This window comes from Sciurus carolinensis, chromosome 8 (genome assembly GCF_902686445.1).
Source record: "Sciurus carolinensis chromosome 8, mSciCar1.2, whole genome shotgun sequence".
Taxonomy (NCBI): domain Eukaryota; kingdom Metazoa; phylum Chordata; class Mammalia; order Rodentia; family Sciuridae; genus Sciurus; species Sciurus carolinensis.
The window spans coordinates 67,759,614-67,771,688 of NC_062220.1; the positions used below are offsets into that span (position 1 = coordinate 67,759,614).

The following is a 12,075-nucleotide window of genomic DNA, read 5'->3' on the forward strand; positions in this document are numbered from 1 at the left end:
AATATATATTCAGTATGTATTTGTAGTTCAGAAGGGTATAAAATGAAAATGAAGGATGCTTGTCTCCATTTCTGGTCTTGGAAGTAACCCAGCGAACAGTTGATTGTGTACTTTCTTTAGACACTTTTATGCGCCTACATATTTATTTGAAACTTATATAACCTTGTTCATTTAGCTGTATTTTGTGTACTACTTTCCATATCCTCCCATCTAGAATTACCTCATTCTTCTTGAGAACTGAACAGTGTTTCATTACATGTATGTCCTAAAATCTGTATACCAGGGATGTTGAGTTTAGGCACTGTATCTTTGTGTAATTGTGCAGGTATATCTACAGGGTATATTTTTAGAAGTGAAACTGCTTAGTCAAAGGGATAAGCATGAAAAATTTGTCTAAACATTGTCAAATTGACCTTTAAAATAGCATAATAATTCATATTCCTCTCTTATGGTTAACATGGTGTAAAACACTCAGCATTACAAAATTTTTAAATGTTTCTCAGTTATATAGGTGAATTATGTTTGAGTTGGCATTTCCTTATTTATGGGTGCAGCTTAGTCTCTTTTCATTATTGCTGAGCATTTGTGTGTGTGTGCGCGTGTGAACTGCCTATTCAATTTGAGTGTTTTTTTTTTTTTATTTTGTTTGCCTCAGTGATTTGTGTTTGTGCTGAGATTAGAAGTCTGTGGGTTCAGATTTAGGCTTTGTTATTCACTGATTGACTTTGAGAGGGAAATTCAGTTTATTATTTGTAAAATGTAGTGATAAAAGTATTTAAACTCATGAGATATAAATTGATTAATAAGATAATGAATGTGAAGTACTTAACACATTCCTGAAGTATGGTGAGAATATGATATGTTTGTTTAGTAGCATTACTAATACTATTAAGATTTTTTAGAAATTAAAAATAGAATTTGTAAAATGTCTTCTATATTTGGCTTTTCTCTTTTTAACATCATAATACAATAAGTTGTATTAATATATTTTCTGGTATTGAACTGTCCTCATAATTCCTGGAATGAACTCTACTTGGTCAAACATTGATTATTAATCATGTTCTTTAAAATATAACATGTAACAGCTACTGTTTAGCACAAATCAAAACATAATTTCAACACAGAATTGAGTTTTGAATTTTAGGCAGTTTCAGAGTATTGTTGAATGAACTCTCCTGTTTTAAGTGAGTAATTAGTGATCAGAGCCAAGAGTTACCCTGCTAGAAACTGTTGAAGCACCTACTGATTACAATAAGAGGTATTTATCATATGTCAGATGTGCTAATTAGTATGTATAACAAGCAGCCATTGTTTCATTCATACTATGCAGCAGGAAGCTGCATAGATGAGTGACATTTTGTGTCTGCCTCATTTTTAAGCATATGAAGATTATATGTACTCGTCATGGCTTTTAAAATAATAATCACGGTATAGTTTTATAAAACGGCAGAAGAATTTTTTTTAAACAGAAAGTGTTACACATTCTAATTTGCACCTTTTAAGAGCATATGCTCCTCTGAAATAGTATGTTATATTATTTTTATGACACAATCCTATTAAGGTTAATTTTAGTTTGGGAGTCTACCACAAAAGTGAAATACAATGAAAGCATTTGTGCAAATCATTCCTTATGATTTTCTTTCCTAAAAGCATTTTCACCCATTAGATACTGACTTTTTATTTCCTTCTTTTTTAACTTCAAAAGTACTAAGAACATTAGAAATAGGGTATTGCATGGCATAAAAGGTATTTTATGTTGAAAAGTAAGGACATGGGTTCCGCTATGAGTTCCTTTTGCACACAGACTTGTATGTCATTAGAATCACGCATCCCAAACATACAGAATGGGAATTCTTTGACTACCCGTAGTTTTAACTATTGAGTACTTACCATGAGCCAGGAACTTTTCTAAGTGCTTTGCATATATAATTCATATTATTCTTTAAAGCAGCTCTGTGCAAGAAGTACTAGTACTATGCTAATAACAGGTAAGGAGACTGGTTCACAGTGAGATTAAGTTCTTGCTCATGGTTACACAGCCACCAGAGGCAGAGGTAGAATTCTATTAGAGGCAGTCTGTCTACAGAGTCTGCTCTTTGAAATAAAGTCATGTCTAACAGAGTTTGTGTCAACATCAAACACTTATCTGAAGGTGGACCCTTATTTTATAGATGAGAAGAATTGAGATTCATAATGCTTAGTTATATGCAGAGGTCACATAGGTATTAAGTGGCAGGGGAAAAAAATGACACAGCTGAGACAAACCTCAGTCTCAGATCCTGTCCTCTTTTCTTATATTGTAAACCTGTCATTTTAAAAATGATTAGGGATAATGATAGTTATCCCTAATATTATTAATAATAATAATTTATACTCCTGCCTTAACAAATGAATTTATGTCTGTAGCAAAATTGTAAGTGGTTAAGAGTCCAGGGACCTATAGTACTTGCCTCCCTCATAAACACCAACCTACAGCTTTACAGTAAATAAAAGTTGTTTCCATGTATTAGTTTTGCTGGAGGCATTTCAGATCATTTTACATATAGTAAACAAAATTTTATTAGGTAAAAACTGAATTATTTTCAGATTATATCCATCATTTTTGTAAAAACAATAAAGCTATGTAAAAGATATATAATGTTTCTGAAATCCACGGAATGTTAAAAACTGAATTGAAGACATAAGGCCAATCTTGTTGGTTGGCAAATTTCCTCATTTGTTCAGTAAAATTTGGTGGAAGAGAAAATTTTCAGTATTGCCCATTATCTTTATCGTTTACATTTTTCACTAATATCATAGATAAAAAGATCATGATGGGTACTCTCGACAGAATCACACACGCACCCTGAGTGCATCATCCGTTTTTGTGGTTTTAATTCCATTGAATGGTCACAGAAGTTTAGATTTGTTATTTTGCAAATACTGCTTCCTTATTAATGACTGTCCCATGGTTTTATTCTTGGTATTTGGGGTAATTTGTTGAACCTTTACTATCTGTGTTCCTTTTTGTCTTGCTCTTTGTCAACCAAAGTGTTATGCTTAACTCTTGAATTCTTTCTGAGTTTAAGTGAAACTTACATAAATTCAATCAGTGAAACAAAGTTTATTGAGAGAGTAGTGGGCTTGTGGTTCTCACAAAATCAGCCAGCCACAGGAAGGACAGGAGTGCACTGAATGTCAGGAGCTACCGGAACTGGTTTTGAAACACTTTCCATCTATGGTCTGGTTCTCTCTTGCTCTAGACCACTGTGGGGAAAATGACCAGCAAGCTCTGCATTTTATAGTAGTAGCTGCCAGAAAGAACTTGATCTCATCTTCCCTCCGATTCAGGCACCCCAATATCCCAGGAAGGGGCCCCGCCATCCTGAATTGACCTGGGAGTTATCTCATTTGCCCATCTGGGGTCCACCACGGGACAGGGCTCAGAAATCCTGACTGTGCCTGGGACTAATTTTGTCTGACCAATGTATGATTATTAGAATCATGTCTGCTAGCTGATCATTAGTTCAGATTGACTGCCCTGAAGAAGCCCTGAATCTTTGTCATCAGCAGTTATATCTCTTGGCCCACTGAATTTCCAGCCTGAGGGGACATCTGCAGTGTACTCAGCATATCTGCAAATAAAAGATAGCTGATAAGTCCTGAACTCCTTCTGTAGGGAAACTCAAGTCACCTGTTTGACCGTCTGCCCTGTGCCACTGCAGGTGACCCATTTGGATGTGTCTTTTTCTGTTGAGAAACATTACTGTTTATGACAGAACAGTACTTCACAGAGAATGACAAATGTCTCTTCTCTTTAAAGAATGGATCAGTTATCTTGCATATGTGTTCAACTATTACTAAAGGAAAAGTTCCCAAATATTATTTTATATTTATACCCCAAGTTTTGAAGGCATAAAGTTGGAGGCTAAGGTCACTGTCATCTTTCATGTTACAAAGCATTTTTTGATATTATTTTCTTTGGCACATTAAGAGCAAACAGCCACCTGGATTCTTTTTCTTTAAAAAAAATTTTTTTTTAGCTGTAAATGGATACAATACCTTTACTTTTTTTAATATATAGTTTTTAGTTATAGGTGGGCTCAATACCTTTATTTTATTTTTATGTGGTGCTAAGGATCGAACCCAGTGCCTCATATGTGGTAGGCAAGCGCTCTACCACTGAGCCAGCCCTACCTTTATTTTATTTATTTATTTTTATGTGGAGTTGAGGCTCAAACCCAGTGTCTCACATGTCTTGTGTGCTAGGCAAATGCTCCACCACTGAGCTACAATCTGAGCCCCACCTGGTTTCTTGATATTAGGTACCGAGGATTGAACCCAGAGGTACTTTACCCCTGAGCAACATCCCCAGCCCGTAGTTTTTTATTTTGAGGGAGGTAATCTTCCTAAGTTGCCCCAGGTGGGCTTTGAACTTGTGGTCCTCCTGCCTCAGACTCCAGAGGATAGCTGGGATTGCAGTTGTGCACCACTGTGCCTGACCAAATAATTGATTAAAAATAGATGGAATGATTTTTCTGGAGTTGTGGGGGTTTCTCATTTGTAAGAGGTCAGGTGTTTGGGCAAAAAGGTTGGTTCGTAGAATGATTGTACTTTTATACTGTAGAAGAGATGGCTTTCTAACTCTTGGATCGTGCTGTCATTTTAGTTAAAGTAAGAAACATTTACTACGCATTCGCTATTGGCAAGACACCACAGTAGGCACTCTTTGGGAGTGTCAGAGATGAGGACACTATAGCTCGCGCTGCAGCCCTGCGGGGACAGCACAGCAATCACATCATGGATGTCACCTGTTCCGCTTCCACCGAACACGCTCCACACGGAGCACAGGAACCATGTCTGAATTCCACTTAGTGACCTTGGGTCCCGCAGTGTGTGAGGCGCAGGTGTGAGTGCAGGCTTGCTGGGTTCCTGCTCGCCTCTCAGAGCATGAGTGTCCTCAGGTTTCAAGAAGCCCATTTTCCATACAGTAAGACTTCTAAGTGTAAGCCGGCACTTATCTCTAGTGCTCAACAGAAGAAAAATTAGTTTTATGATGGAGAGAAAACCCACTTTTTTGGACTTCTGGGACTACATCTATGTCCATCTCAAGAAGCCTATGGAATTTTCAGGAATAAGATTGACTGTAGGAGGTTTTTGCTTGATACCGTATTTAGAATTTAGACCCCCACAGAAGATGAGATTCCACTGAAACAGAGAAGTGAATATGGTGCATTCTGTTTCAACCTGGAAGAGGGTATTTAATCCTAACTGTTGTATTTGGTTTGGGGGAAAGTATCAGGGAGGATATGGCATTTGAACAGAGCTTTGAGGGAAGGGTTGGTTTAATAGTGGAAAGAAAAAATTCCAGAAGAGTAAGTTGAGTAAGATGCTGTGGTGGTCAGGGAGTAGTGAATGGCCTAACAGGGCTCAAGGACCTGGGCTGTACTGTGTAGTAAGAGGAGACACTAACCTGAGGGCTGGATCAGATCACTGGGGAGGGACCAGTGAAAGCCAAGGGAGTTGGGTCTTATTCTGTATGTGGGGAGCCAGTATATTTTTTGTTTTTTTCAGAGTGAAATTAGTAGATGTATCATCTTCGGGATGATCAGAATGGGATCCTAACGTTTCAAAATGGGTCCTTATGGTCCTTCCCACCCCTGTCATCTGGATTATTTTCCAGGAAGCAGTTGCGAGCAGAGGATCTCTCACAGGGCACAGCGGCATGCAGTGATCAGACTGCCTTGCTGCAGTGTGTGGACCAGGAGGAAACCAGAAAAACAGACTATGGCGTTTGTGTGCTTACCGACTACGTTACCTGTGTCATAAACCAACAATTTAAAATGTTATAATTATTGTTTGCACATATTGTCTTTTAAAGAAATTAAGAGAGGAGCAAAAATATTTACAAGGTCTTATATTTACTCACATATTTATCACTTAAAACATCTTAAAGTTTTATTTCATTACTTTTTAACCTAACATAAAATTTACCATGTTAACCATTTTTTAAGTGCCCAGTGGTGTGACACTAACTACACTTACGTTGTTGTACAGCAGCCACCACCACACAGCCACAGAGCTTTTCAGCTTCACAGAGTGAAACTCTGCACCTGTTACACTTAATTCCTCATTCCCCTTGACCACAGTTGCTGACAGGACCATTCTGCTTTCTGCCTGTCCACATTGGAATACTTTAGGCACCTTGTAGTAGGCCTGTACAGCATTTGTCCCACTGTGACTGGCTTTTTGTAGTTAGCATGACGTCTTTAGGGCCCATCAGCGTTATAACTTGTCAGAATGTCCTTCCTGTTTAGGAGTGAGTAATATGCCTCTGTGCGTACATACCGCATTTTGTTTATCAATTCATCTGTTGATGGCACTTGGGTTGCTTCTTCCTTTTGACTATTGTGAATAGTGCTGCTCTGAAAGTGGATATACAAATACCTGTTTGGGCCCCTGCTTTCAGTTCTTTGGGGTATTTATTCATAAGTGGATTTATTGGACCATATGGTAATTCTATGTTTAATTTTTTGAGTAAATGCCATACTGTTTTCCAGTGTGCCTGTATGATTTTGTATCCCCACCAGCAAGGCACAAGGATTCCAATGTTTCCACATCCTCACTGGCACCTATTATTTTCTGGATTTTTAAATAATAACCGACCTAATGAGTGCAAGGTGATATTTCATTATTGTTTTGATTTGCCTTTCCCTAATGATTAGTGACATGTTAAATATCTTTTAATGTGCTTATTGGCAATTTATATAACTTCTTTGGAGAAATAAGTCCTATGCCCATTTTTGAATCAGGTTGCTTGTTTTTCTATTGTTGAGTTCTTTTCTCTGGCTGTTAGTCCCTTATTGGATACATAAACTGCAAATATTTTCTACCATTTTGTGGAGCAAATATTTACCTTTTCTGGTGTTTTTCTTTTTTTCCTGTTGATTTGAGTTTCTATCTGGTGTCATTTTCCTTTTAGCCTGAAAGACTTCTTTAAATTTCTTTTTAGGTACATCTCTCAGTCTTTGTGTACCTGGGAATGAGTTTATTTCACCTTCATTTTAAAGGATAGTTTTGCTAGATATAAAATTCTTGAATGATTTTTTTTTTCTATCAGCTATTTGTAAACACCATTTCACTACCTTCTGAAGCTCCTTGTTTCTGAGGCAATTAGTTACTGTCTTATTGTTCTGTCTCAGAGATAAATCATATTTCTTTCTGCTTTGAAGATTCTTCTCTAGTTTTGACATATAGAAGACTATAATATGTTTAAAATGTTTTGTGATTCATTGTACACAAATTGGGTACAACTTTTCATTTCTCTGGTTGTACACGAAGTAGAGTCACATCATTTGTGTAATCATACATGTACATGGGTAGTGATGTTTGTCTCATTTCAATATCTTTCCTTCCCCCTCCCCCTTCCTCACCCCTCATTTCCCTCTACACAGTCCGTCCTTCCTCCATTTTCCCCTTACTCCCTTGCCTCCAGTTATGTATTAGCATTCACTTATCAGAGAAAACATTTGGCCTTTGGGTTTTGGGGATTGGTTTATCTCACTTAGCATGATATTCTCCAACTCTCATCCATTCACCTGCAAATGCCATAATTTCATTCTTCCTTATGTCTGAATAAATTGTGTATATACACTACAATTTCTTTATGCATTCATCTATTGAAGGGCATCTAGGTTGATTCCACAGTTTTGCTATTGTGAACTGAGCTACTATAAACATTGATGTGACTGTATCTCTGTAGTATGCTGATTTTAAGTCCTTTGGGTATAAGCCAAGGAGTGGGATAGCTGGGTCCAGTGGTAGTTCCATCCCCAATTTTCTGAGGAATCTTCATACTGCTTTCCAGAGTGACTGTACCAATTTGCAGTCCTACCAGCAATGAATGAGTGTACCTTTTTCCCCACATCCTTGCCAACACCTTTTGTTGCTTGCATTCTTGATAATCGCCATTCTAATTGGAGTGAGATGAAATTCTAGGGTAGTTTTACTTTACATTTTGCTTATTACTAGAGATGTCCAATGTTTTTTCATGTATCTGTTGTTTACTTGTAAATCTTCTGTCAAGTGTCTGCTCAGTTCCTTAGCCCATTGGGTTATTTGTATTCCTGGTGTAAAGTTTTTCGAGTTCTTTATAACTTCTAGAGATTAGTGCTGTATCTGAGGTGCAAAGATTTTCTCCCACTCTGTAGACTCTCTTCACATTGTTGATTGTTTCCTTTGCTGAGAAAAAGCTTTTTAGTTTGAATCCTTCCCATTTATTGATTTCTGCTTTTATTTCTTTTTTTAAATTTATTTTTATTGTAAACAAATGGGATACATGTTTTATTTCTTGTGCTATGGGAGTCCTGTTAAGGAAGTCTGATCCTGGGCCAATATGTTGAAGATTTGGACCTACTTTTTCTTCTATAAGATGCCGGGTCTCTGGTCTGATTCCAAGGTTCTTGATCCATTTTGAGTTGATTTTTGTGCAGGGTGAGAGATACGGGTTTAGTTTCATTCTGTTGCATATGGATTTCCAGTTTTCCCAGCACCATTTGTTGAACAGGCTATCTTTTCTCCATTGCATATTTTTGGCACCTTTGTCTAGTATGAGGAAATTGTATTTATTTGGGTTTGTGTCCATGTCCTCTATTCTGTACCATTGATCTACCTGTCAATGGTGCCAATACCATGCCGTTTTTGTTACTATTGCTTTATAGTAGAGTTAAAGATCTGGTATTGTGATACCCCCTGCTTCACTCTTCCTGCTAAGGATTGCTTTAGCTATTCTGGGTTTCTTATTCTTCCAGATGAATTTCATGATTGCTTGTTCTATTTCTGTAAGGTACATCATTGGGATTTTAATTGAAAAACTACCCCATTCACAATAGCCTCGAAAAAATAAAATACTTGGGAATCAATCTCACAAAAGAGGTGAAAGACCTCTACAATGAGAACTACAGAACACTAAAGAAAGAAATTCAAGAAAACCTTAGAAGATGGAAAGATCTCCCATGTTCTTGGATAAGCAGAATTAATATTGTCAAAATGGCCATGCTTTTATTTCTTGTGCTTTGAGATTCTTGTTAAGGAAGTCTGGTCCTTAGCCGACATGATGAAGATTTGGACCTACTTTTTCTTCTATTTGGTGCAGCGTTTCTGGTCTAATTCCTAGGTCCTTGATCCATTTTGAGTTGAATTTTGTACAGAGTGAGTAAAATATGTTTAGATATGGGTTTCACTATGTTTATTCTATGCTGAGTTTCACTGAGCTTCTTGAGTTTGTAGATTAGTGTTTTTATATTAATGTTTAACAATTTGAAAAGTTGTTGGCTGTCATCTGTGGTCATTTTTTCTGCTCATTTCCTCTTTGTGTCACTGCCGTCACACACAGGCTAGTGTGCTCCATTTTGTGTCACAGGTCTTGAAAACACTTTATTTATATTCCTTTTCTCTTTGTTAATCAAATTGAATAATTTCTATTGAACTGTTTTCAGGTTCTTTGATTCTTTATTCTGCCAACTTAAATCTATTGAGCCAACCTAGTGAATTTTTCATCTTGATTGCACTTTTAAATTTCAGAATTTCCGTTTGATTCATTTTGATAATTTTCATTTGATAATTTTTGTCTCTTTGTTGAGTCTTATTTGTTGAGTTGTGGTCATTATTCTTAACTGATTAAACATGGTTTCCTTTACCTCTTTCGACATGTTGTAATAGTCTTTGAAATCTAAAAAGGATAGACAAGTCTAGTTAGACACAATTTATGTTGGCTATTTTTTCCCTGAGCACGGCACACTTCTTGTTTCTTTGTCTTATAAGTTTGCTGAGAATTGGATATTTTAAAAAATACTTTTAGCTATAGATGGACACAATGCCTTTATTTATTTATAGGCAGTGCTGAGGATCGAACCCAGTGCCTCAGCATACGAGGCAAGCGCTCCACCACTGAGCCACAGTCCCAGCCCCAGACATTTTGGATATTTATGATAGCAGTTCTGGATTTTGAATTCCTCCGTATTCAGGTCATTGCTTTTTTTTTTTTTTTTTTTTTTTCTTTTCTGGTAATTTGCCTGTGCTGAATCTGTGTGCTGCATCTCTGCCATGGTGTGTGGCTGCTGATGTCTCTGATTTTTGTTGATTTGCTTTCATTCTTCATCCTGGCTTCTCAGGGTTCCCCTGTGTCTGCCTGACTTGGTGGTCAGTGATTGGTCAGAGGTTATACTATACCTAGAGCTGATGGATTTTGTGTGAATTTGGAGACATTGAAATTTCAGGCAGCTTTCAAGTATGCCCCAGCTTTTCCTTTTTGCCAAGCCATCTCATCTCTCCAATGCGTATGCTATAGCCTCATGAACAGCTGGAGAAAGGAATGGCTTGGGTCCTGGCCAGTTTCTCCTGCATATACACACAGCCTTCCAGGCAGCCATGGATGCTTGGAGAGTTTATCAGGCATCCGTGACTGTCTCACTTTCTGTTAAATTTCTGGTTAGTTTGCTGGCCTTGTTTGCTGCAGCCAGGAGCACAGCAGAAGGCTGTCTCCTAGCTTCCCTGCTTGTCTTTGACCCAGGTCACTGTAACCAGCAGTGCTGCAGGGCAGGGTGGTTGTTGATCCTGTGGTGTTCTCCCAAACAAAGCTAGCAGAACCACCATGCTGACCAAGCTCGAGGTGCGGGATAGCAGCCCTGGGCAGGAATGCCATAGGCTCCTGCTAGTCTACCTTGAAATCTGGTGGTTTTATTCATGATTAATTTCTTCTTAATTCATTGTATGCCTTTGGTTGATTTCCAGAGTCCTAATTTTTTTAAAGTTTCGTTTAGTTTTGTCTTTGCTTTTTGTAGGAAGGATTTACCATTCTCTGCACTCTGTTGTACTAGTGTACTTCTAAAGATCGTTTTTAAGAACTGGTGGTGCATGCCTATAATCCCAGTGACTCAGGAGGCCTGGGCAGTAGGATTGCAAGTTCGAGGCCAGCCTGGGCAATTTCGAAAGACCCTGTTTCAAAAAATGAAAAGGGCTCAACGGTTCAATCCCTGTTCCAAAAGGGGAGAAAAAAAGAAAAAAAAAAGAAAAGGAAAGATGGTTTTTAAGTATGCCAGGTGGAGAAAAAGCCACACATTATGGCAAAATGGAGGTAGACATTTTTTTTTTTTTTTTTTTGGTATTGAGCATTGAGCCCAGAGCTTTGCACATACTAAGCACACACTCGACCACTGAGCTACAACTTCACCCATTATCTCTTTTATGTGAAGTTTTTTACTATGAGTTTCTGTTTTACCATGGCATTGCTAATGAGATATTTTTCAGAACTATTTTTAAAGAAATTTTAACATCTTGATTCTGTTAGTTGCAGTAAATGTATTTTTTTAGGAAGTATTAAACTCAAGCTAATTTTGAAAAAGAACTAGGTAGTTTTTTAAAAAGATTATTAGCAATAAACCTTTTTTATGTTTTTAGTCCCTTTTAACATTTGAGATGTGAATGTTTCATGGAATTTTACAGTTATTCTCCCTTTGATATATGAAGGCTTAAGGGAGTTTTACGATCATCTCTTTTTCTAAAAAAGTCCTTATTTCTGATTATAAATATAGTACATTCTGGATAAAAGTGAGGAAAACCTAGGAAGGCACAAAAGGAAAACAAAAATAATCACAGGCTTACTGTCATGGAATTACTGCTATAGAAACATTTGTATTTATTCCGTCAGGGTTTTTTCATTCATATTTTTTGTGTTCACAGTGTGCACCTGTCTTGAAAACTGGTTTAAACAAGAAAAAAAAAAAACCTAGTAAGATTTGATAATGTTTTCTTTTGTCATTAGATATTCCCATAGAAATAATTTTTAAATGGTTGTATAAATATCAATAGTATATGTGGATATGTATCTTAACTTACTATTTATCATTGGGAAATTAGATTTCTTTCTTTTTTAACTGTCATTTCTTCAGATGAAATTACTTGAAAAACACTTGCTAAATTGGACAAGAAATTTTCAGTTTTTAATAACATTTCCAAACTGATCTGTCCATTTCCACCCCCTCATCCCATTTAGAGTTTTACCAGCAGTTATGAGAAAGTCCATTTAAACAATGCATC

General features: G+C 37.0%; 1 protein-coding gene across 1 annotated transcript in view; it reads left to right on the forward strand.

Annotated features, from left to right (window-relative positions):
• Prkar2b (protein kinase cAMP-dependent type II regulatory subunit beta) overlaps positions 1-12,075 on the forward strand; it is a 98,904-nt gene that overhangs the window by 35,350 nt on the left and 51,479 nt on the right. The window lies entirely within an intron of this gene.